Source organism: Suricata suricatta, chromosome 15 (genome assembly GCF_006229205.1).
Source record: "Suricata suricatta isolate VVHF042 chromosome 15, meerkat_22Aug2017_6uvM2_HiC, whole genome shotgun sequence".
In the NCBI taxonomy this organism is placed as follows: Eukaryota; Metazoa; Chordata; class Mammalia; order Carnivora; family Herpestidae; genus Suricata; species Suricata suricatta.
In genome coordinates this window covers 50,385,123-50,412,412 of record NC_043714.1, presented here as the reverse complement: position 1 = coordinate 50,412,412, position 27,290 = coordinate 50,385,123, and the positions used below count along the sequence as shown (strand labels likewise).

Sequence of the window (27,290 nt, the reverse complement as noted above, 5' to 3'; positions counted from 1 at the left end):
GTTAGTGGCTTGCATGTAGCAGAGTGTATTAGAGATGCTGGGAGGTCATATTTCAGATTAGGCTGCAAAAAGACCATGGCTTCTCAATTGTGCCTTCCTTGTGTTCATTCTAAGAGAAGCCAGCTGCTCTGCTTGACAAGGAACTGAGAGAGGCCTTTAGCCAATAGACAGTAAGGAAGTGACATCCTCAGTCCAACAGCCTCCGAGGAACTGAATTCTGACAACTACATGAGTAAGTTTAGAAGTGGATCCTTTCCTAATCAAGACTTCAGAGATGAAAGCACCAGCCAACAATTTGGTCACAGACTCTGAGAGATCTTGAACCAGAAGGATTATCCAAGCCTCATCCAGATTCCGGATGCACCATAGTTGTGAGGTAATAAATGCTTGTTGTTTTACGCCTCTAAGTTTTAGGGTAATTTGTTAGACAGCAACAAATAACTAATACAAGGATAGAACAGGATATTTTCAAGGCCAGCAAGTGGCTTATGTCGTATCTGTCCACATCCCAAAGGTCAGAATTTAGTCTCACGGCCCTAATTATATTTAGGAAGAGAAATTGGGATGCTGAACACACGGAGTTTTCTGTGCTATGACTTCTTTCTATGCTCTTTGCAAATATTTTTTCTGTATCTATTTCTTGTATCTTATCTCTGTTTATGTTATCTTCTTATACAATATATTTTTTTCATTATTTTCACATAGAGATATCCACATCTTATGTTTTCTAGCTTTTTGTTTTCCAGAATTGATTAAGAAAGTCTCCATTAGCACTTGATTGGGTATGAATTCTACTTCATTCTCTTCAAGATTTGTATAGTTTTATTTATTTATTTAGTTTTTAAATTATTTTTTATGTTTTTATTTATTTTTGAGAGACAGAAAGAGATAGCACAAGCAGGGGGGGTGGTGAGAGAGAGAGTGAGACAAAGAATCAGAAGCAGGCTCCAGGCTCTGAGCTGTCAGCACAGAGCCCGATGCGGGGCTTGAACCCCAAACTCTGAGATCATGACCTGAGCCGAAGCCGGACGCTTAACCGACTGAGCCACCCAGGCGCCCTTGTTTTATTTTTTTAGGTGAGTTTTTAATTCATATGAAATTTACTTTTGCATTTGGAGGAGCATAATTTAATTTTCTTTCACATAGATAATGATAATATCATTTATTACTAATCCCCCCCCACACACTAAATTGAACTACTGACTTAGTTACATGTATCAATTTAGTCATCAAATAGAATCTAATTCTAAATTCCCTTTTCTGATCTGCCAATCTAGTGTCTATCACTGTACCAATACAATATTGATTCTATTACAATGGCTTCCTACAATTTTCTTTTTTTTTAATTTTTTTAATGTTTTATTTATTTTTGATACAGAGTGACAGAGCATGAGAGGGGGAGGGTCAGAGAGAGAAGGAGACACAGAACCAGAAGCAGGCTCCAGGCTCTGAGCTAGCTGTCAGCACAGAGCCCTGACGCGGGGCTTGAACCCACTAACGTGAGATCTGACCAGAGCCGAGTCAAAGGCTTAACTGACTGAGCCACCCAGGTGCCCCATACAATTTTCTGATATCTGGTAGGCAGGACCTCAACCCCATTGCTCTCTTTTTCATTCTTCTTTTTTGACTACTTTTTGGCAACGATTCTTCAATATAAAATGTAGTATCCTTTTGTCTAGAATCCCACATGCACCATAAATAACAACAGAGGTATCTCCTGAGGATTCTAACTGGAATTATATTATAGTTCAGCATTAATTTGAAGATAATATTTATATGATACACTGTTTATATTTATTCTTTTTCAAAAAAGATACCTTTTCATTTCCTTATATATCTATTACATAAATATTTGTGAATATCATTTATATATTTAGTATTTATAAACTGAACCAATTTGAAAACCATTGTAGTACCCATCAGGATTTGGTTCTTCTGTACTGTTTCTTGTTCTGCCTTTTGTAATACATATAAATTTTTATCTTTTACCTCATATTGCTTCTTAATTTATTGCAGGGAAATCACACACCTTTCCTCTGCCTTACCTTACTCATCTCTAGTTTATAGAAACAATGCCTTTACTATGGCTTATTGTACATTGAGAGGCATGGAGTCTGTTGGTCATAGGCACTGCAGTGTATTGTCTAAGACCACCTGGGTTTAAAGCTCAGTTCTACCACTTTCTAGCTTTGTAATCTGGGGCAAATTATTTAATTCTCTTGTACCGCATTTCTTCAATTTTAAAATAGGAATGATAATATTTATCTCACTGGTTGGTTGTGAAGATTAAATGAATTAGTGCATAAAAATAATGGAAAAATGCCTAGCACAGAGTATGGATTAAATAGGATTTTTCTGTGTTCTTAGCAGTAGTGGTAAATAATTGTTAAAATTTAATTATCATTATTTATATCTTCTTCAGATACAATGATCTTGTATAAAGGAAGAAAAAGAAAAGGAATCAATTGTTATTTATATTTAATAAAGAAAAATATCTTATATACAAAGGGGTTTATAAATGTGAATAGTCTTATTTGCTTTTACATTTAAAAATGCTGTATTTTTTTTACCATTGTTTTCTCAGCAATTCTGATAGTGCTCAACGAAAATGTATTTCTGTTTCCTAGTAAAATTTTAATGATTCCTTCAAGGAATTGTTAAAGCTATTCAACAATATTAAATCAACTTAGGATATATATTTTTTCTTTTTTTTAGAAAAAAGTTATCTGCCTTCTTTTTAATTTTTCAATACTATCAGTCAGGAAAAGACATGCAAATCTTGCCTTAAACTGTTTATGAGTATTTCTGGATGGTCTGTTAATTAGCTTTATGTATCTGACCTATTGTGGCAGTACCAAGAATCGTGTGTCATTATTCATCCCAGGGACACAACCCCAAAGTACAGGGAAGGTCAAGTGTATCTGAAGAAAGGGAAATTATAGAAACATGTTTAATTTTTGTCTCCATCATTCTCTGGCTTGTTGTTATGGCTTAGTGTGATATTGCTTATGAGACATCAAGGGAATTTCCTTCTTATCTTCCTTAGATCCTACCCAGCAGTCATAGCATTTATTCAACAAGTAATTGTTGAGTGTGTTCTAGCCATTGTTTGGAGAACTGGGGAAACAGCATGAAGAAAACAAACAAAAGCAAACAACATTGCCAAAAAACAAAGTTACTACCTTTGAGGAATCTGTGTGGAATTAAAAAAAATAAATAAGAGTAAATGAGTAATATATTGTGAGTAAATACATTAATAATATAATCCCCAGGACTCATAGATAATAGACCTATCCTGAGCTGGCCACTCTAAGTAGGTATAATTGGATTGGGAATAATAGGAAGCCAGTGCCACAGAAGCCTGGAGGAAGAATGTACAGACAGAGATCATTAAGGTCACAAATGCCCTTAGTATATTTGCAAATTGGGAAGAAAGTCCATGAGGCTGAGCACTTGGGCATAGTGAAGACATCTGGGAGATAAACTCAGGGCCAGACCCTGCAGGTCTTGCAGATCAGAATAAGAACTCTGGACATCACTCTACATGTGAAAGGAAGCCATTGAGGACTTGAGGACAGGGAGAGAAGAGTGGTGATTTCATTTTTAAAGGGAAATTATCTTTATTCTTTTATTTGCCCAAATTGTTATCTCCTCAATCTTCACATTTATCATGTCTTTACCAGAATGTGAGTAAAGCTGAAAATTTGCTTCACTCACTAGTGGGGAATGGTGATGGCATTGAGCATCTCCACCTAAGGGGTGGAAATGGCTGTGTGACTCTGGAGCCAGTCCTAATTTCACAAAAAAAGATCATCTGAGACTTGGTGAGGTGTCTCCAAGGAAATGGAAGTTAGAACTTCTGGCTTCACCTTGACTGAATATTTAGGGCCACAATTATAAGCAAGTCTTTTTTCATTCCCCCCCCCTTTCATTCACCTATTCAACAAGCTTATATTGAATGTGCACTGTGTGCCATTGGTATGCTAAGCACTGGAGATACAACCATGAGGGAGACAGACAAAGTTTCTATCCTCACAGCACTTTGAATATTGACTTACATATGACTCTAGGGCATGCTCTTTGAGGACCAAAGTAGCCAGACCTACTCTCCTAGTTTCAGGAAGTACTGTTTTACACCAATATATTATATTAGATCAGCCTGGCCACTTGAACCCTCAAGTGCATTTGCCAGGCATCTATATTTATAACAATGAATGTCTGCATTTATAGTTATTATTAAATATATACTCCTATAGCACATTCCTGGTAGAAGTACCACCTTCAGGCAAAAGACAGTTTAAATTAATTTCATACTTTTAAGTGAAGGCACTTTGCTGTTGACACATTGGTCATTCATGTATTATGTCTTTACTAATCTGACACTTTAAAAAGAACTTACTAAATCAAAATGAAACATTAAAAGACACAAAGGCAATCATGTCTTATGAACTGGAATATACACAACAGGACTAACATTTCCCTGTTTTCTAAGAAGAGCCAATAGAGAAGTAAGTCAAGATTTGGGAAGTGAAATCAATCATCTTCTCTCTACTTTAGGGAATTGCTTTAAAGGTTTACAAAGAGACTTAAAAAGCATCTTTCATAGCCTTACATGGGCATAAATAGGTTCAAAATGTAAGCAAATTACTTTATTCAGTAAGTAAACTTTTTAACCCCAAACAAGCATTTACTAAGAGTCCATATAAAGAGAGCTAAGACTGGTCTCTGACTCTTTCTGAGGCTACCTGGATGTCTGACTTTGGCTGTTGGCCAAGATAAGGTTGGTGGGATTTATGATGTGCTATTTAAAGTCCAAAACGCCCCTGAGGACAGCTGTACTGGTTTGTTTACTGATGGTTTTTCACTTGTGTGATGGTAAATTTATATGTCAACTTGACCAGGCCAAGGGATAGCTGATATCCAGATAGCTGATAAAACATTATTTCTGGGTTTGTCTGTGAGGATGTTTCTGGAAGCAATTAGGATTTGAATCTGTAGACTGAGTAAAGAATATTTGCCTCACCAATGCCAGTGGCACCATGGTTTAGAATCCAACTCTTTGAGGGCCTAAGTTAAACAAAAAGGAAAAAGGTTAAATTTGTACTATCTTCTTGAGCTGGAACATGCATCCTCTCCTGAGCATCTCACTGGGATGTCAGTGCTCCTGGTTCTTGGGTCTTTGAACTAAGACTGGGACTTTCACCATCCAACCCCAGACTCTCTGACCATCAGACTATGACTGAATTACATCAGCACCTTCCCAGTTCTCCAGAGCCTGCAGATGGCAGACTGTGGAACTTCTCAGTTTCCATAATCACATGAGCTAATTCCTAGAATAAATTTCCTCATATATATACACATATATGTAATACATAATAAATCTCCTGCATATACTATATGTGCTATATATATGAGTATTATGCTTATTATATACATTAAAAATTATGTATATGTGTGTATACATATATATGTACACATACCCCTATATGTATAAATTAGCCTATATACACACACACACATGTAACCTGTGTGTGTGTGTGTGTGTGTGCACATGTGTGTGTGTATCTTATTTGTTCTGTTTTTTTGGAGAGCCCTAACTAGTACCACCTAGTTTAAGCAGTTGACAGCCAGGTTTGGCTATATGACCAGAGAGACACAGAAGATGGAATTTTTGCCCTGAGTTCTCTTTAATTAATATTCATCACACAAATCTTGCAGTTTAATTTATAGACAAAGCACATTACTGTGTGTAAAAGAACCTGACACCTGATATGTCTCAGATTCCAGTGCTGACTGATATTCTCTTCCTCTTACTGAATGTAGTGTTTTTCTTTAAATAAAAGCCGTATGTGAGTATGCTCTGAAGAGTCACAGGAATCCTCTGAAAAATGCAAAGTGAAATCTTTGCACTGTGTATGTTCAGCACTGTGCTAGATAGGTCTTTTGGAGTACAGGAGTATCAAGGAAATCAGAATCCAGTTGGGAGGATGACAATAACGAATACATATGGAGCAACTACAAATCATTAAGAGATGATTCTAGTTTACAAAGGTTATAGGGACTATAACTGTAACTGTGGTCGAGAGGATGGGGAAGCTCTAACTGAGGTAGAGACAAGAGACAGCTACTGAACAAAAAACAAACAGGCAAAAAATATAAATCATGTTAATAAGGAATATAATTCCAGCTACAAGGGCGATAGTGAAAAATTTGCATACGAGAATGGGCATACAGTGAATTGATATGGTATGATTAGTTAATGCTTGTGGTTAAACCCTGGGGAAGGGGCACTAGTAAACACGATGACTTGGGTAGGGCTTAAAAACAAGGGAGGCACCTAGGGCGCACAAATACAAGGAGGAGCTGACTCTTGGGTGCTGACTCTGCATGTGCACAGCCCCAGAGGGAGCGCCTGCTTACATTCTGTGCCTCAGGAACGTCACTTATCTCACTCTAACCAGCTGATGTCAGTCAGGCTTTGTCATTGTCTACATGAATGGATTAGTCGTGGTGGCTCTACATGAGCTTGACACCATGGGTTCCAGTTTATCAAGGCTGATCTAGCCACTGTTGCTGTGTTTCTATGCTGCTAGTTGCAGAGACCAATATCAAGTCCCTGATATGTCATTATCTCTCAAGCAGACCAATTTGCCACTTAGTGGCAAGGTGACTAGGATGAGCCCCTTTCACCATGGAAGGGCCAGTGATTCCTTCAGGCAGGGATAGGCACATATTCCAGGTAGAGTTTTGCCTTTTCAGCCCAAAGAACCTCTAACAAACTACTCTCCTCTATGAAGGTATATGACATATCTGACCCACCAGCACAGGATCTCGTCAGAATAGAAACTCACTTCAGAGAAAAAGAGGAGTGGGCCCATGACCATAGAATCCACTGGTATACCACGCCACCCAGAGACTGCTGCACGTCAGAATGCTGGAAATAGTCTTTTGGAGGCATGACTTCAGTGCTAGTTCAGAAGTGACATTTTTACAAGGATGGGGCACCATCCTCCAAGTCATGGTATATACCTTAAATCAAAGAACTTTATATGGAACTATGTCTCAAATGGGAAGAAAGGATTGGTCCCAGAATTAGGGAGTAGAAATAGGAGCAGCTCTAGTTATCATCATTCCCAGTAACCAACTGGAAGAATTTGTGCCTTCTGTCCCAACAACTCTGGTCTACTTGAGGCTCATTAAATCCTGGTTCCTTAAGAGAGAATACTTCTTACAATGACACAGAAAAAAGTTATGACTGATGCCTAAGCATTTCAGTCTCCTCGTATCCAGAGGTTATTGAACACGAAGAAGCGTCATCATCTTGGCAAGGATTTGTGACTCTGATCATCGGCAGGAGGAAGGGTTGCTGTTAACACAATGGAGGAATACTGACATGTACATGACCCAGTTGGGCACCACTTGGTGTACCCTTGCCCAATATGGATGGAAAATGACAACTCTCAGGCAAGCTCAGTCTGAAAAGTGCATGGTAGCCAGCCAAGATTCCCAGAGGTGCTTCCTGATGGTAAAGGGAATTTGGAATGAGTAGTAAAGGAAAAAACAAAACAAAACAACATCTCAGTTGTGACTTTTAGGTCAGCCGTAACTGTAGGAGTTACAGCCAGCACCATTAACCTTCTCTCTGTAAATTTTCCCTCAGAAGAGACACCCATCAGAATCCTGGAGGAGCTGCTCCTCGAATATATGTGAAGAAGTAGATGCGCATAGCATGGGCATGCCCCTCCTTGGTCCCCCTTCAAGGAAGGACTTGTTAATGAGACCACTGAGGAGGGCTGCTGGCAGAGAGCTTATAGCTATCAATCTCTTTGGCGATTGCTTCAGCTGCAGAGAACTGCTTGTCCAAGGTCACATGTATCTTAGAGCTGTCTGATCAAGGAAGGAGTAGTAGCCATTTTGACCCAAAGCAGAATATGTCTGATGAAATGGCAGAGACTATCTTTGGGCCCACTTGACTTCTGATTTGACCAGTCCTGCCTCTTTCCTGTCTCTTTTACAGGAGTTGATACCAAGGATAATCCTTACTAAGCCTCCCAACCACTGAAATTGTCCAGTTCTGCTTCTTCTGAAAATTACCTACGGAAATGGAGGATCAATTAATTCTAATAACTGGTTGTCTTTTTTTCATCCATTTCATGGAATCAAAGTGAAGCTCTTGGAAGTTCATTTTGTCATACTGTGTTTGCTATTGTTAGTGCACTTAAGAAGTTCACCATTAAAGGTAAATATACTTGTTTGTGGGGAAAATATCAATACAAATTTTGGTTGAGCATAGATGGCATCATTGTAAAAACAATATTAATACTCAACTAAGAAACTCATGACATGGAAATATACTTGGAATTTGCTGTAGTGTACTCGCAATTGAGGGGCTGGCAAATTTATGTCTTGTAAAGTGCCAGAGAGTAAACATTTTAGGTTTTGCAATCTGCATGGGTTGTGATACAACTACTGAATTCTACTGTTTGGGGCAAAAGCAACTATAGAAAAACCCATAAACAAAAGAGCATGGATATGTTCCAACAGAACTACATTTACCAAAACAGGCAGAGTTCCAGAGAGTTGGGCAGAGGGTTGTAGTTTGCCAACTTCTGCCCTAATTCATCAGCATCCAAATGAACTCTAAAATTTAATCAATCAAAATAGAATGTATGCTTAAAGTTTAAAAATATAACTCTACAAACCAGTAAAAGTACTGAAGCTAAAATTTTTATTTTGATGAAACTGATGTCTTATACAAAAAGCATAATAGTATGGCTTACAGCATTCTTTGTACACAGTATCAATTAAATTTTATGTTTGAACATCTAAATAACTATTTTTGATATTATTTTTAAGTGTCCTAAAATGGTATTCAACTTATTTTTAAATGAGTTCTTTAAATTTTGACTATATTTTCCTCCAAATTAGTTTGAAAATTTTAATCAAAATGTTCATAAGTGAGTGTAAAAAGTCCAGTGTTTGAAGCTTTTAGTGAATAACAATTACTGAAAATAAAGCATGCAAGAAACAAGATATTGAAATTTATCCTTGTAAAAGCAAGAGAGAAACTGACTCAATTAACTTTTTAGAGCTCAACACACTACATATAATTTTGAAATTCAACAACTGCACTTTTGAGCATCTCAATTTATGGAAAAAATCTTTTGATGAAGCTCCTATTTTCAACTGAATATATATATTCAGCTAAAAAATATATATTGCATCAAAATAAAATGAAATTGAGAAGGCTTCTGATTTTACATTATGCAAGTTTGGTGAAACATCAAAAAGAATTATGATGTTACCTTGTCACTATTCATAATTACGGGTTTTATCCTGGAAGAATATTTGTTGAAGAAAGATACTTTAAATGAAGTATCTATAAAAATTTGGACTAAAATACTTGCACATTAAAAAAACAAAATTTTCCCCATGAAGCAGGATTTTTCTGAGTTTATTAGAAAAAATAAGGACAAATTTTTTAATGAAAACTTTATATTTTATAGAAGAGACAAGAGTACCAAATTTATTGATCCTAAAATGCAAATTTGAAAAATATTGCCAACAATTAAAAAATAAAAATAATTATACCATATGGAAAAATATAACCTTCCAAAAAATACCAGTATTAAAAATGGACATACCTCATAAAGTGATTAAGGCAGATGAATAGGTATAGTAACAATTATTATACTTGCAATCACTGTAAAAAGACGTCTTTAACAATTTTGCTTTACTTTACAAAAATTTTATTTTAGAAATAATTTAATTTTTGAAAGTAGTTTCAAATAGAACTGCTTTATAGTCCAGATAATAAACTAATTTTCAATTTATATGTTTTAAATTATGTAATTTTAATTGATTTTAGTGTCCCTTTTTATTCTCAAACTGTATAATGTAAATTATTTTCATCTTTGCAACACTGCAAAACCAAAGGATCGTTGGAACTCATGCTGTCTTCATGGCAAAGAATGAGAGAATTCTAATAATTTTCATTAGATATCTCTGATAATGTTACACAAATTCATCTAATCCTCATCAAATTCTAATACCTATTCTAGGTAATTTCTCATTTAAATATCCAAGGAAAACAAGGTTTAAAAATGTAAATTGCTGAAGACCATACAAGTATAATTTATAGGAGAATTAAAACTTTCCTTTGCTCACCGCTAAGGTTTATTATAATAATAGCCTGTAAGTCTAGGCTATAATGTGGAAGCCAGATATTCATCTTATTATTATATTTATTTTGAGAGAAAGAGAGGGTGCAAGTGAGTGAGGGGCAGAGAGTGAGAGACAGAGAGACAGAGAGAAGTTGGGGCTCACCTGTTGCAGAGCTCATGCTCACCTGAAGTGGGACTTGAACTCATGAACTGTGGATCATCACCTGAGCCAAAGTTAGATGCCTAACAGACTGACCACCTAGGAGCCCCTTATCTTATTATTAAAATCGTGTTTGTTAAATTATCTGATTATAAAATTGAAAATACAGAAAATATTTTTAACATCTCTTTAATAATACCTAGAAATAATGTTAATAGTACTTTGGGTTATTTCACCAATGATTGTTTTTTAACATTTATTTTGAGAGAGAGAGAGAGAGAGAGAGAGAGAGAATGTGTATGCACATGAACAAGTGAGGGTCAGAGAGAGAAAGAAAGAGAGAATCCCACAGAGGAATGGGCTTGATCTCACAACCCCTGAGATCATGACCTGAGTCAATATCAAGGTCAGGTGCTCAACCAACTGAGCCACACAGGCACCCCTATTTCTGCAATGATATTTCTATACATGCTTGTTTGTATTTAAGTGATTGAGATCATACAATGTATTAAATTCCTTCAGCCTGAGAGAAGAAACAATGTAGTAACAATTAACACTAACCATCCAAATAGCCTTGGAACATTGTTCTTATCTTATAACAACTGAGTCTTATTCCATTAAATGCTGATTTTGCACTTCAAGAACCTAAAGGAATTGCTTTACAAAAGAACCTTCACTTATACTATATAGATGAGCAAACTGTATACAGAATATTTAAATTGCACTAAGTTCCATTTGTAGGGATCTTTCAATGGACCATACATTTCCTAAGGGCAGAGACCATGTTTTACAGAAGTTTGTGTTTGGGCTTTACAGGACAGCTACTCAAATTTATTAGGCACTTCAAAAAAAACTGTGTAATTGAAATACACTTTGCTATCGGAAAAAGCTTTCATGGGATATATAAGTAATGTTGAAATGCTTGTACAGCTAACATATGTAATTAGAGGAGGATCTGAGTGGAACAAATTGTAAGATGCTACCTTTTAAGTGTTACTTAGAATGAAGGACTCGTGACACTTTGAAGACATGCTTCCCCCCCCCCCCCCCCCCCCCGGAATAAGAAGTATGACTCAAATGCAGTTAACTTTGGACTTTTATAACAATGACTGCTTCTTCTATATGTAATAAAGAATCCTTAAGCACTTATCATTATGAGTGGTATCATAGTCATTTTTACCTTTCATAGTGAGTACTGGAAAAAAAATATCCTTTGGCTTGTAATGATCTGTTGTTAAATTTGGCCTTTAGCTCTAGTTTGTCCTCATGGTAATAATCTGAGGCAGGAATAATAGCTTGCCTTATGTAATGTCAATTATGTCTCTCCTAAGTTTTTCAAATGATGTTCTCTTAGACATTTTTACATCAAGACTGTCTCATTATTTGTGTTAATGTTTTCATTTTATTAATCCTAAATTCAGAAATTATTTTATGAATTAGGAATTTAATGAATTCATTATGAATTTATGTATTATAAAGAGACTTTCTGACTTAGACACAGCTTCCTGTTATTATATTGAGGGAGGCAATTAGACTGAACTGGGTTCAAATTATAACTCTGCTTTTTTATTTGCTTGAGCCTTAAGTTCCCATTTGCAAGATAAGAGATAACTACCTCTTAGTGGTACTTTGAGCATTCCAGAAAGTAACAAGCAAAGACTGAGCCAATGGGCTACCACATAATACATGTTATCACAAAGAAAGTTGTTTTCCTTCCCTCTTCTGAAAATGCAAATGCAAGAAAAATAAAAGAAATATAAAAATAAGGACTACAGGCTTCTTAGATGATGCATACCAAACAGATCAAATCCAATAATAAGGATGTCTCCATTCTTAGAGTATCACATGGGATGAGACATACCTTTTTCTTGGGTATCTACAGGAAGGGCTGTGCTATAGAACTCACAGCCCAGATGAGGAAGAAGGAGAGCCATAGTGAACTTAGACAAGGAGTCCGCTCTGATTAGCAGACACAACCACTTCGTGTTCTTAGGCCAAATTCTATGGAGACAAGTGAAAATTACTGAAGCCCTGCATACAGCAGAGATGCAATTCACTGAGAGGGTTATCCATGCACAGGCTAGATGCTACAGAAAGGACTGCTTCCTAACACAGCTGGAGGTCTGGAGAAGGATCCCTGATCACTGAGCTGAGCCCCAAAGGGAAATTTGGAGTTAGCTGGGCAAAGAAGGTGCATTCAAGTCTGTGAAAACAACATGAGCAAAGACAAGACAGTGTGGCTGTTTCAGGTAATTGGAAACAAGTGTGTATCTGGAGCCTAAGGATCATCTGAGCAGTGACAGAGGTGCTGTTGGGAGAAGGGGGGAACCAGAGAGCAGATCATAAAGGATCCTTCCTGGCATTCTGCGGTTCCAGTCACACATAAATGCTTGTAGTTCCCTGGATACACACTCTATCTCTTAATTCTATAACTGGCCTTCTTATTCCTCTGTTTGTGTGGCTCATTCCCCTATCAGGGTCTTTGCACCTGCTGGTCCTTCTATTTAGCTACTTCTTCAGGATTTGTTGTGCCTGACTCCTTCTGACCCATCACATCCCAAGGCAAATGTAACCTGTGCAAACCCTTTACAGATGTCTCTATCTCTTAATAGCTCACTTCTAACACCTCTCACATCCCATTGCTCTGCTTTCTTTCTCCTAACATTTGTCATGATTTGAATTTGCATCATACACTTTCTTATGCATCTCTGTATCAATCCCCTCCCCCCATTTACAAGGATGGAGCCATAAAAGGGGGACCTTTTCTTTTTTTAATCTTGTTCACTTCTGAACAGTGCATGGTATTGGCACTCAAGACATAAATCACAATTGTTTCTTCTGTTGAAAAGTCCCATCATTTCTACATCAATCCAATTCCAACTTTCCCTTCAAGCATTATCTAAGAACCTCCTTTGAGTAGTCTCACCTATTTTTCAAAATAAGCATTTTTTTTTAATCTATGTTCTCTGAGAGAGGATCTTGTGCACATTTCTGTCTTGTCCTCATCCTATGGCACTTGAGTCATCTGTTTGCTGTCTGTCTCTCCTGTTTTATTCTGAACTCCCTGAGAGCAGGAGCGTATTAGCTGGTTCTTCTGTGACCACATGTCTAACACGATGGCTGACGAATTGTAGATGCTAAGATTTTTTCCTTGTTATTGAGTGGCGGTGAATAAATGAAAGCAGATGGTAGAGGTAAGAGAGCAGACAGGAGTCTCTGGCATCTGCTGCTAGGAATTGCACCTTCAGAAGCATCCTGCCGTGTGCACAACAGGTATGCGTAGGGATAACAGTGATGTATAATGGTGAAAAATGGAAACATGCCACATTCTTATCAGAAGATTTAATTATGTGTCCTGGATCACTTACAATAGAATACCAAGCAGCTATTAAAAATATCACATACAAGGGGCACCTGGGTGGCTCAGTCGGTTGAGGGGCTGCTTCAGCTCAGGTCATGATCTCACAGTTTGTGGGTTGGAGCCCCGCATCAGGCTCTGTGCTGACAGCTCTGAGCCTGGAGCCTGCTTCACAGTCTGTGTCTCCCTCTCTTTCTGACCCTCCCCCATACACACTCTGTGTGTGTCTCTCTCTCAAAAATAAATAAAAAATTAAAAAAATTTTTAATAAAAAATATCACACACAAGGGCGCCTGGGTGCTCAGTCTCTTGATTTCAGCTCAGCTCAGGATCTCATGGTTCCTGAGATCAGGCCCCACACTGGGCTTTGTGATTAGGATTGTCTCTCTCCCTCTATCTTTGCCCCTGCCCTGTTCATGAGCACGCATGTGCATTTCTTTCTTTCTTTCACTTTTTCTCAAAATAAATAATAAATAAACATTAAAAAATAAAAATATCACATATTCCATATGTACTGAAAAGGAAATTTCCACAAAGCTTTCAATAAGTGAAAAATAAAAATCAAGCGAGAGATTGTTATGTAAAGCATGTTCCCATTTATGTAAAAGTAAATCAAGCCCTATATCTTTGCATCTGTGCATCACATGTATGCAAACATAAGGAAAAAAACTAATGAGATATGTACCAAATGCTTAATAGTGGATATATCTGTGGAAGGAGAGACACTGAATAGAATAAGGCCATATAGAAAGAGATAATTTATCCTTTTGTACTTTTATTTTGTTTGGATCTTTTACAATAAGAAAATATTTATTAATTATGCAATTAAAAATAATTTAAGCAATCTTAATTGCCACTGAAGTGGGCAAGAAGTTATGAGGATCTGAAGTATGACAATGACTGAGAAACTATATCCTTGAGATCAGTAGGAAGTAAAAATGAGAGAACGGATGAATAAGGAAAAGTCTAGAATGACTACCATTCAAGCTCGGACACCTGAGTGACTGGCGGCATCACCCACTTGTGTCAAACAACAAGGTAAAGACTAGTAGACTCACATGGGAAGTTGTATTTCATGTGGGCAGGTTGAGTTTAAGATGCTTGGAGAATTTCCAAAGGGACACATTCCCTAGTTGGGTACACACAGGGCTGGAGGACTGGAGAGATTGGGAATAAAAATGCAGATTTGAGTCAATCAACACATATTGGATACTGAAGCCTAAGAGCAGGGGGATTTTCCTAGGAGAAGCTGTAAGTGGAGGGGGTGTTAATAAATCTTTGGAAACTAAATGCAAAATTTGTGAATATGTCTTTTCCAATGCTTGGCCCTTCTGAAATTGTTCCTAGTTCTCAACAGATTTTTGAAAAATGTTTATGACTCAGAAAGGCTGAGAAAAATTCAGTAGGGTGAGAATGGAAAACAGCTGACAGTAAACCCCAAGGAAAGCTGATGCTTTTAATGAGATGAAGGAGCAAGAGAAATCATGATGAAGACATAGAATGACTTGAAATAAAGGAGAAAAACAAGGACTTGGGGATAGTAAGATGAAGAGAAAAAAATCAAGAAAAAAAGGTCAAAAGTGTGAAATTCTGCATGGAAGTCCACTGACAGAAATCTTACTGCAAAGGAAAAAATAAGAACAATTAAAGTTAAGTTCTAGCAATCTCATTGATCAAGAGAAATAAATCATCAAAGAGAAGGGATGTAAGATGCCTATTTATTTATAAAATTCCCTCTGTTTCCTTGATATTTTGTTCATCTTGTTCCCTCAAACTCTAGAAATTACCTAGCTAGACCAATGTCCATGACTATGAGCCAAAAATTAGAGAACTTTCAGATGGGAAATGGTTATTGGAGGATGTTACATAGTAACATTTACTTTGTGCAGTGAAAGCATGTAACAGCCTCCAACCAATATTTCCTACAGAAGTCTTAAGTAATTTGTCACTGCATCATGTACACGTTATTATATACATATTACTAAGTAAGCACAATCTCCTAAAAGGCAGTATGTGGCTGAGCCTGAGTATAAACCTAGGTGGTTTGGCTCTAGATGTAGATTGTTAGCACCTAAACCATTTCTTTTTCATTGGAGGAGCTGCTAGAAGTCGTGTTACTAATCCAGTACCTATCTGGTTAAATCAGATTGCTTCCTAAGGCTTTTCTGAGGAATGTGATATTTCAAATAGCATAATGGTGGGACATACAAATGTCTTTCTCCTGGATGCCTAGCTGGGTCTTTGCAGGGCTTGGAGAAGCTTGCAGTGAGCAAAGCTGTGGTGCAGGGAACCGGTGCCTAGACAGCAGGCCTTTGATTCACTCCACAGGACTCTGATGGACTTGGAAAAGCATTCTGTCAATTTAGGCTTGAGTGACCCTGGAGATTAGTTAGGAAAATGAGTACTAAAATTGTAACGGAAATTTCATTACTCATTTCAGGTATCCAATTAGATTTCATTTCAAATTTTCATTTTCCTGTCTTCTCCCAGCCTCCCACAGTCTGCCTCTACTGGGCATGTTCTCTCTGGGACTTCACATTTTAGTCGGTATGAGAATCTGTCTCTAGTATCTTTAATATCCTGAGTCATGGTGTGGTGTGGAAACTATAACTGTTACAAAGAATGGATGATCTGTGAGTCAGGGATTTCTGACAAAGAGAAACACAAAATAAAGCCCTTTTGTGAAAATAATAAAGAAAAAAGAAAAAGGAAATGAGAGAGAAAAAGAGCTCTTTGTTACCAAGCCACCTGGTTTCCTAACTACCTGTGAATCAATTTCAGCACAGGGGGTGCTCAATCCCTTCCCAGTTCAGAGTGAGAATTTTTTTATGTACAAGAAAAGAATCCAAAGAAGAATTAAACAGGGTTTCTCTACAAGGTACAGACAGCATCCCCAGCAATGTTCCTGCAACTGAAAATATTCAGATAGCCAGGCAAAGCATATGTTCCCTTTTATCTAAAGTAAAAATTAAAATGAATTTTACATTGCTCCTTGTCTTCATGTAGCCTTTCAAATTTGGGGGTCTGTACTGGAAATAACATAAACTTTGGTGATAAATTTGACACGTCATTAAAATGTTCATTTTCAGGCAAACTCTTTCCTTGTGAAACTAAATCTCATAAATCTTCTAGTTCACCAATTTTGGTTTTAGTTATTTATTTTTTAAATCACTCAGTCATTAGTGAAAAATGAAGCAGCAGAAGAATGGTAATAGGGGCCAGCATTTCTAGAAATGTGCATCAATATGCAATATCATAGAAGTCAGCATCATCTTGTTTAAAATCACATATTCTCACATGGATTTTGGTTATAAAACTTTGTGTCAAGTTAGATTTGTTCTCAAGATCTGTAATAAGATTGGCCATAAATTTGTCCAACTGTGGTTGCTTTCCAAATCATTTCACTTCTGTGATTAAATGAACAAATTTTCTCTTAGATGAAAAACAGAGCTCTCATTGTTAGAATTTCTTTTTCATATTTATTCTGTATATTTAAGAGAATATGGGAGAATTGGGAAAATACCGGGGTCATGACATCTCTACATCCAACTCCTTTTTCCAAAACTGTACATCACAATCCACATAGTCCCAGGTGTGAACATTTGAATGTAGTTATAACAATCTAGCCTTAGGAATTTTTAAAAGTGCATGAGAGATTATAGCTTTAATCTGGCAAGCCTCTTAAAATTGAGATATGTCAAGTGGAGTGGGAGGAAGAAAAAGTTGGATTCTGCACTGAGAATGGAGTGACAAGACTGAGGGAGAAGGGCAGAAGGGCAAGACTGAGGGAGACGATGAGATCTAGTTGTTCCATCTTTTCATGAAGCTCAGCAACATTTCTGCCTTTTCATTCTGTTAGATTTCTTTGCACTCTTGTAAATACTCCCTCTGCTTTTTTCTCTGGCTGGTTCTAGGGTGTTTCTTTTGCTAGCTCTTTCACACCCACCAAAAACTTGTTTAATACATTGCAGGACAGTTTCCAAGAATGTCTAAGGACTTTCTATCATGACTATCCAAGACACCTGGTAAACTGATATGATTCTTGTTCGACTGCAGTGAATTCATGACTGCACTTGTCAGAAGCTGTATTCCCTGGGGAGAAGGAGAATGATGCATGAGGGGCTCCAGTGTTCTGTGCACAGGACACTGGCATTCATTCTGTTCCTGGTGTTACTTTATGCTTCAATACCTGCATTGAGCCCCAGAATAGAGGCCTTCAGCATTTCTCCAGGTCAGGCTGCATCCTGGGCCACTCCAACTAAATATATAGGACCTGGCTTGCAGAAAAGTAGTTCAGAGTCTGACTAACTCTAACCCACACATTGTCATCTACAACTATTCTAAATCTAGGGTCTACATGCATATACCTCTACTCGTTCTATGCCCCCTTATTGGCCCGATTTCTTTCTGTACCATTTAGATGAGTAAATCTTGCTTAGTTTTTCATCTCTGGGGTCTTTCGTGGCAATCTGAGCCTACTTTTCACATTTGTCATTATGCTAGTCACATCATGAAGGGAACTTTGTTCTTCTAACTCTCTAAGGTAGGTAATTCATGATTGCCTGTTGAACCTTCCAATGAATTCATTATATGTTTAGGATCTGGATTTAAGAGAAAAGCTTCACCAATGCTCCCTGATCCTTAGAGACAGAAGAATCCCTCCATTCTTCTCTCTTCTGTACCATCTTGTAGGTACTTTTCTTTTGTTGACTTTTCTTATTCTTCTTTTCCTTCTAAGTTGTAAGAATTTCAAGAGCATGTGATCCTACCCTCTTAACATTTGTATCTTTGTGACATATTCTAGCCCCAGTCATGTACATAGGAGTCCAGCAAGTGTTGGTTTCATGAAGAACTGAATGAATGGATGAGTAAGTTAATGAAAACTGACTACACATAAGTTCAGGATGTAAAATCACAAGGATCTTTAAAAGTCTAATGTCTACTAAGAAGAGTCTCAAAAGACTATATTTATTATTAAAGTCATATCATCACCCCAGGCAATGACCAAAAAATCTTGCTTTTAACAAAGGGATAAACAATCTGAATCTCCCTCTAAACTAAATTTGTGAGAAGGCATTTAGTGATCTATAAATTACACACACACACACACACACACACACACACACACACACACCCTGGGGAAAGGATTTTTGAATTCTTATTGTGGATTTTTTGGGAAGCCTAAAAAAGAAAGTAAAGTTATTTTCCCTCTGACACTGAGGTAAGGTGTGTGTGTGAGAGAGAGGGGTGAGTGGGGAGGTGGGTGGAAGAGGAGAGAGAAACAGAGACAGAGACAGAGAGAGACTATGCATATGTATTTTCTTCTTGCACAGGTAATCTTGATAAATGAATAGTTAAGTTACTAAAACCCAAGTTTGTGGATAATCTTAAACAAACAAACAAACAAACAAACCATCCTTTGTATGTGCTCCAAACTGATAAGAAAAAAACATTTGCAATTTTATTATTCTGAGAGGTAAACATTACCTTCAAAACATCTCTCTTACTAATCATTAGAGGTAATTAAATTCCCGTGATGATACTCCACTACTCATATTGTTCTAGCTGAAGATGGATCATAAAATAAATGCAATTTACAATGTAGGATAATAGGGTTGACCACTGAGTTTAACAAGCAGCAAGATAATGAAAAAGGGTATGGATGCCACCCCAGTGCAAGCCTGTTAGAATTGCTTTTTTGATGGTTTGAAGCTGCTATTCCCTGTGCTTTAGTAAAATTGTATCTGCGTGTACCAAGTTCACGTATTACATCCCAGCACTAATCTCACCTCTGCCTTCTCCGCCTCCTGCTCTTCTTTTTATCTCTCCATTTTTATCTTCCTTTCATCTATCATTTATTCTCTGTTGTAAACTGGGTACAGTTTTATTTATTTATTTGATTTTTAGGTTTTATTTTAGACAGAGAAAGAGTACAATCAAGCAGTGGAGGAGCAGAGAAAGAGAGAGAGAGAGAGAGAGAGAGAGAATCTTAAGAAGGCCCCACACTCAGCATGGAGCCTGACATGGGGCTTGGTCTCATCACCATGAGATCATGACCTGAGCTGAAATCAAGAGTTGGTCAGTTAATCAACTGAGCATGTAGGGGCCCCTTCCCTGGGTACAGTTTTAGACCCAGAACTTATAACAAGAAATAAGACAGTCTTTGTTTTCAATATGCTCAGAGTCTAGCTAAAGAGAAATACAGGAAACAATCATTACAAAGCAATCTGATAAATGGTTCTATAGTGGTACATCCAGAAGAGGAAACACCCAATTGATTCAAAGATAAGATCAAAAAAGCATCACAAAAAGAATACCCTGTGAAGTTTGTTTTAATAAGAGGAACAAACACTTCTCTAGACATTTGATTACTATCTTTCTACTTTATATTACAGGAACCTCAGTAAATATATGCCAAATGATTAAATATATTAATTTTATAAATAGAGAATATGACAAAAAGTATTCCAAGGGGATGGAGCAACATAAATGCAAAGAAGCAAGAGAGAACCTGTTGTGTATAATGAGCCAAAAATGACACAGAAAAAATGAAAATATGTTTTTTTGGAAGGTGATGATGGGATTAGAAGTAATTTTTCTATGGGTTATTAGAAATTTTTTTTAATTTTATTCATTTCTGAGAGACAGACCATGAGCTGGGGAGGGGCAGAGAGAGAGGGAGACACAGTATCTGAAGCAGGAGCCTGACTCTGAGCTGTCAGCACAGAGCCCAATGCGGGGGGCTCATGGGGCTCAAACTCACAAACTAAACCATGATATTATGACCCAAGCCGAAGTCTGATGTTTAACCAACTGAGCCACCCAGGACTCCCATCTTTTTAAATGAAAGTTATGGTTTGTTGTAGCAAAATATTTTGCTTATTTTTTTTTATCTTAGCTGTTTATGAATTTTATATTCTACTTTTTTCTCTTGGCTGTATATAAAAAATGTTTTCTAGGTTGCTACAAAGTCTTTATAATTATTTCAAAATTGGATGCATAATATCACAATTCCCTCATCACTTGCCTAACTTTTAATCTTGCCTTTTTAGTAATATAATTAAATCATAGAACAAATGATTATCAGTATCTTTCCACTTGGGGGGCAGGGCAAAGGAGAAGCAGTGTGTGTGTGTAGTTCGGAATGGGCTGCCGAAAGCCTTGTCTGGTTTGCGTCCTCCTGATTTCTTTTAGGGTTACTAAGTTCTATGAAAAACTCTGCAAAAGAAGATATTATGTACCTGATATTGTCTTCTCAACTCAAATCACATTTAGGTCAAGACTTCTCTAACTAGAGGTAATAGACAACATCATAATAACTTTTTGAAATCAGTGATCTAAAGAATCAAGTGACACACTCCAAGGGAGGGCATTTCCTCCCTCAGTGTCTCAGAATGGTGCCAAAGAAGGGTGCCTGGGTGGCCCAGTTGGTTAAGCATCCGACTTTGGCTCAGGTCATGATCTCAAGGTTTGTGAGTTTGAGCCCTTTGTCAGCTCTGTGCTGACAGCCTGCTTCAGATTCTGTGTCTCCTCCTCTCTCTGCCCCTCCCTTGTTCATGCTCGTTCTCTCCCTCCCTCCCTCTCTCTCTCTCTCTCTCTCTCTCTCTCTCAAAAATAAATAAATAAATATAGAAAGGAAGGAAGGAAGGAAGGAGCCGAAGAGAAGGGCTCTGAGAGATGAGGAAGGATGGGCACCTTCCTCATCCCAGCATCCCAGAGAGTAGTGAGGACAGCCGAAGATTCAGGTACATGGGAAGCTTCAGAAAGGCTCAGAAGCTGTGATGGTTAATTTTACACATCCACATGCCAGACCCAGGGTGCACAGATAAACATGGTTCTGGGTGTCTGTGCATGTGTTTATTGAGGAGACTAGCACAGGCACTCAGTAAACTGTCCTCTCCAGTGTACATGGGAAACATCAATGCTTTGAGGGTCTGAATAGGAGGAAGGAAGATTTCACCCCTTTTTTTCTTTCTTCTTTTTTATTTCTCCAACTGGGACGTTTCATCTCATATTTTCCTCTATTTTGACTGAAATTTACACCATTGGATCTCCTGATTCTCAGACCTTTGGATTCGGACTGAATTTCACAACCAACTTTCCTGGGCATCCAGTTTGCAGATGGAAATCTTGGGACTTCTCAGTCTCAGCCACAATCATGTGAGTCAATTCCTTATAATAAATATCTATTTATTTTTTTATGTTTTTAAAATTTATTTTTGAGAGACAGAGAGACAGCGTGAGCAGGGGAGGGTCAGAGAGAGAGGGAGACACAGAATCTGAAGCAGGCTCCAGGCTCTGAGCTAGCTGTCAGCACAGAGCCGGATGCAGGGCTCGAACCCATGAACCATGAGATCATGACCTGAGCCGAAGCTGGATGCTTATCCGACTTAGCCACCCAGGTGCCCCAATATCTCTCTATTTCTGGGTCTCTACCTAAATCTCCATCTATGATGTAGATGGAGATATAGAGCTAGAGATAGATATGGTATACGTACAGGATATAGATGTAGTTACAGTTACAGGCATAGTTATAGATATACTTATAGATGTCTCCTGTTGGTTCTGTTTCTCTGGAGAACACTGACTAATACAAAGGTTTAGAGGGAAGATGGTGATCCTGGAGCAAGAATGGGGGTGATGGTAATCAAAAACCCTGGTGGGCGCATGAGAAGCTCTATAAAATGCACATCCAATGATGAAATAGTGGAGGTCAAACAGCAGAAATTCAGCCAGATCAGACGCTGAGCAAAGGCAGAGAGAACAGAAGGAGCCCAGAGCACCGATGGGGCAGGACTAAGGGCAAAGGGCAGGGTTCAGAAGGAAGAGGGAAGGAGGTTAAGATAAAGGCTCAATGGAATTCTAAGGGTTTTAGTACAAACTGGTTGCTCTAGACACTAGAGGCATAAAAGAGGTTTTTTTTGTGTGTGCGGTTGTTTGTTTTGTTTTGGGGTTATTTTTAGTGACATATAGGGAAACAAAAATGATTGCAAATAAAATCTGGTACAGAGTCCCAGAAGATGTGAGTTGAAAGTCACATCTAATACTATTTTGATTGTTGGCCAAAGTCGTGAGCTTGGCAAAGAAGGACTGAGGTAGACAAGAGATTTGGGAGTTATACTCCATTTATAAAATGGCTTCAGTGTGTCACAATAACTTACTTAGCTTTAGATAAAATATATCATTTCTTTGATATATTTTTTGGTTTTGTTTTTAGAATGAGAGTCACTTCCTCCAGAAATTCTCTGATATCCTCTGAAAGGCATTTCTCCTATTTTCCCATCACATCCCATACTTCAGTTATAATAGCATTTGTCACACTGCCTTAGACTTACCTGTTTGTATTGTTAATCTTTCTGTGGGTGTCTTAGTTTCCTAGAGCTGTTGTAACAAAGTACCACAAACTGGGTAGCTTAAAACAACAGAAATTTATTATCTCACAGCTCTGGAGGCTAGACCTCTAAAATCATGATGTCAATAGGGCCATGCTCCCTCTGAAACCTCTAGGGGATACTCTTTTCTTGTCATCTCTGACTTCTGGTAATGTGCCCAAAACCCTCAGCATCCCTTGGCTTGGAGGTGCACCACTTCAATTTCTTCCTCTGCCATCACATGATCAACTTTTCCCTGTGCATCTCCTTCTTTCTCTCGTAAGGACACCGGTCATAATGCATCTATTCTAGTACAGCCACGTGGTAACTACTTACACCTACAATGACTATATTTCTAAATAGGTTCACATTCCCAGTTACAGGGATTTAAATGTATCAGGTTTCTCTTTAAGAGGGAGGCACACACAACTCAACCCATAACGGTGGAAAAGGATTGTGTCTATTTTAGCTTTTTCAATTTTGAATCCCTTGGTAATTATCCCACTGCCAAGCCCACGGAACATGCTCAATAAAAACTGGTGAATAAGTGTGAATAAGTGAATGAGTTTGTAGTAAGATATCACTTTCCATTCTTGTATAAAAGAAACTCATGTAGAGAGGGTAGAAGGTAAAGGCAAGGAACTCTAAGGCTCTCCCAACTCCACAGTTCTGTGAGTAGTCTCAACACTGGTTTGGCTTCAGCTACTTAGTAAAGGTCTGTGAGTAGTTCACTGCCTACGGATTATATCTCTGTAAACCCCAAACAGACAGCATGTATATAAGTATCACAAAGAATAACTTAATGCATTGAACTGTATGCTTATTGTTTGCTGTCTAAGGGAATTTTAAAGGTCTTTGCCCTTTCCTTCAGTTTACTTGGTTTTAGGTTATTTAGGAGAGGGACCAAAATTGGTTTGAGTTGTAAGACTGACATCTTCTGGCTAACTCTGAATAGTGCACAAAGGTTGAAGCATCACAAAAAAAAGGTCATTCTGAGTTTAACTATTGAATACTGGTGACAAAAAGTAAAAAGAAATACATATGGAAGTAACAGAAAGCTATTCACAGATAGACAAATTCATTATTTTTTATAGAGAAAGAGTGAGCATATCACCTAACAGGTGTTTGTTGGAGTTCACCAGAATTGATTTTGGCCTTGAAAAAGAAAGAAAGTGAGGACAAATAAAATATGAAGAGACCATTCAGGAAATGAGCATGAGAAAATACATTGATAGTAAAGGTTCTTGATGAAAGACTAATGCTCTGAAATTCTTACAAGAGATGTGGTAAAGAGGTTTTTGGATACTTCGACAATCAGACTACTGTTTTTGCTGTAGTCCAGAGGCAGAGTTATCATTAGCTATGAGAGGTCTTGGTAGGAGTTTCCTTTTGTACCTTCTGCCATTTGTGATTGATACATCTTGCCCCACCTTCAGCAACACCACTGGGATACTTATTCATTCCTTTATGAGAAATGTGCTATTCACATCCTTTCTGACCTAACTTTCCCCCCAGTTTACTGTTCTCCATCTCTCCAAATGGTTTCATTTTTCCTTTCATGACGATACAGTGCAGACAGCATTTCAGAGCACCGATGTGTCCTGGGTACCCTGATGCCCCCCTGCTAGAGATCGCTCCCTGCTACTATCAACCTCAAGGGAGGACAGCAAGAAAAACAGAAAACAAGTGAAATTAATCAATCAGTGAAGCTGACATGAGCTCATATGTTGGGAGTGAGAGCACAGAAGGGCTACAAGGCGGTAAGCAGGGTGGACTGAGTTTCTACCTCAGGGAGCAGCAAAGATGGCCTCAAGCAAAAGAATGAAAGGGCTGAACAATGAGTGATCTAATCATTATTGTGGTAAGTGCTACCAAGGACGTACAGGGCACTCAGAGAGTATAGAACAGGGAGTCCTGATCTAATATGAGAGGAAGGAAATGTTTTCCAGAAACAGAACATTTAAGCTGATACACAAAAAATAAAAGTTTCTTTTTAGCTAAGGGAAAGGATCAGAAGGCAGCATGGCAAACAGAGACAAAAGCATTAAGTAGGTCACTTAGGCAAGAAGAGCAAATAATAGAAATCTTCTCATAGCCCTTTCTGTGTGCCAGGCACAAACTGACGCTTTCCTGTGTGACATTAATTCCCATAATAACAAAACTGTTAAATGAGAACCATTATTGCATCCATCTTACAGATGAAAAAACTGAGGCACAGATATATCACATAACTTATCTAAGATCATAGAGCTAGTAAGTGGTCAGTTGAGGACTGAGACCCAGGCAGTCCAGCTCCAGAATCTGGGAATATAAAGAGTGGAAGAAGGTCAGAGTGGCTGGACTTTGGGAAAAAAGGCAGAAAGGGGAACTTGAAGTTGGAGAGGTAGACAGGGACCAGGCCCTATTGGGCCTTGCGACCATGCTGAAGAATTTGCTTTCTATCTTCAGAGTAATTGAACATAGTTGACAGACACTAAGCAGGCATGGAGCAAGAACTTTGCCTTTTCCAGATGTCAGTTTGGATGCAGTATGGACAGAGACTGTGTAAGATCAACAGGAGAAAAATATCCTTGCTAAGTTACCTCTGTGTTTGCCGTATTCTGTAGAAATGGCATTGCTGTTTAACAGTCCACACTATGGCACAGGAGAACAAAGCAACCAGTTCTCACGTGTTCCTGACAGGGGAAAGGTTATACAGTGTTATTTGTGCAAAAGATATTGAATATTAGATATGGGGGACACAAGAAATATGTCATTTGCATGTCCATAGCCTCAGAGAAAAATAAAATATTGACGATATAATGTAATAACACATGGTAGGGTCACACTACACAATATGTATAAATAAGAAAAACTTATTTATAATTATATAATATAGAGTTTCCCGGTAATTCATTTCTGCATATGTAGTGCAAACCATTTTAGAGATTTGCAAGGCAAGATGGATGTGCTAATATACGAGGCCACTTAACAAACTTGACAATTTTGAGCCTCTTCTCCTCCATCTCTGAAGTTGATTGCATGTTGTAAGTGGCATTATCACATACACAAACCTTTTTTTAAAAAAAAAATTAGAAAGAGTGGGATCTCTGTAATAGCTCTTGAACTGTCACCTAATTGAAGGCATGGCCAGGCACTGTTACCCTAGCAGAAATGTGAGCTTCTTAAAAGCAGATTCTAAGCCACATAAGTCATCCTTCCACTGTATCTAACTTAATACTTTGCACATGTAAGTGAAGAAGATTAGTGTTGAATGAATGCGTGGGGAATGAACCGGTGAATAAAGAATGTTGCCAAGTGACTGAAGTTGCAATTTCTTCTTCCTGCGTACTTCTGTATATTCCGAGAATGTAGCCTGAGTCTTGTCCACCGTCCATTCACAACAAATGCAGAAAACTGCTATGCTTACCACCCATTTCATAGAAGCCTAAAGGAAGTAAAACTACAAAACTCACTTTACACAGAAGGAGCCCTGAATGGCTTTTTGTTTTTTCATGTTTTAGTGCAAAAGGGAGGTGCAAGAATCAGGTGGTAGGAAGGTTACATTTATTGGGGAGGAGCCCTCTGTAACTGGAAGACTAAGGAAACCGAGGGGATCACAGACCTGGCATCTTACGCATGGCCCTAACACACCTACAGAAATACTTTAAAGAAAATATGTGAAGCAGCCTTAAGTTCCTTTTGGAAATATCAATGTAGAAAATATTCTATTTTCTACTTATATTATATTTTACAATTATTATAGTAATATAATGCTTCTGCTTATTCTCCAATGTGTTTTAAAAAACTGGGTGTTTGGGTCATGAAAATAACTTATATTATGCATCCTTGCTAAGACTGTTTCTTCTTTTTCTTCCTCTTTCTCCCTCACATTCTGAAGGTTTTCATTTTCTTTTCCATAGTTGTACTGATTATCCAACTAAACCTTTAGCATTTAGCATAAAGTCTCACAAACAAGGTCACACAACATTAATAAAAAATAAAAAAGATTGTTTATTACCCGGAAGGCCTTAGACTATAGTTCCACAAGCAATTCATTAATAAGCAATAATACATGGTGGTTTCCAGGGACAGAGGACGGGCCAGCTCCCACCATGACCATGCTGCACGCATGCAGGGCAGGCCTTCCTGTGCGGACCATGCGGTGGCCTCGAGCAACCCTAATTCCTGCAGCAGGAATTCTTCGCTTCCTGGCCCCTCTGAAAACATGACACACACTCACACCAACCAGTTCCCAT

General features: G+C 38.0%; 1 long non-coding RNA gene across 1 annotated transcript; it reads left to right on the top strand.

Annotated features, from left to right (window-relative positions):
* Positions 1–21,835, top strand: LOC115279460. Its single transcript, XR_003903451.1, has 3 exons — positions 1–376; positions 8,018–8,239; positions 21,747–21,835. It is a non-coding gene; the product is annotated as an uncharacterized LOC115279460 (long non-coding RNA).
* The last annotated feature ends 5,455 nt before the right edge of the window (positions 21,836–27,290 follow it).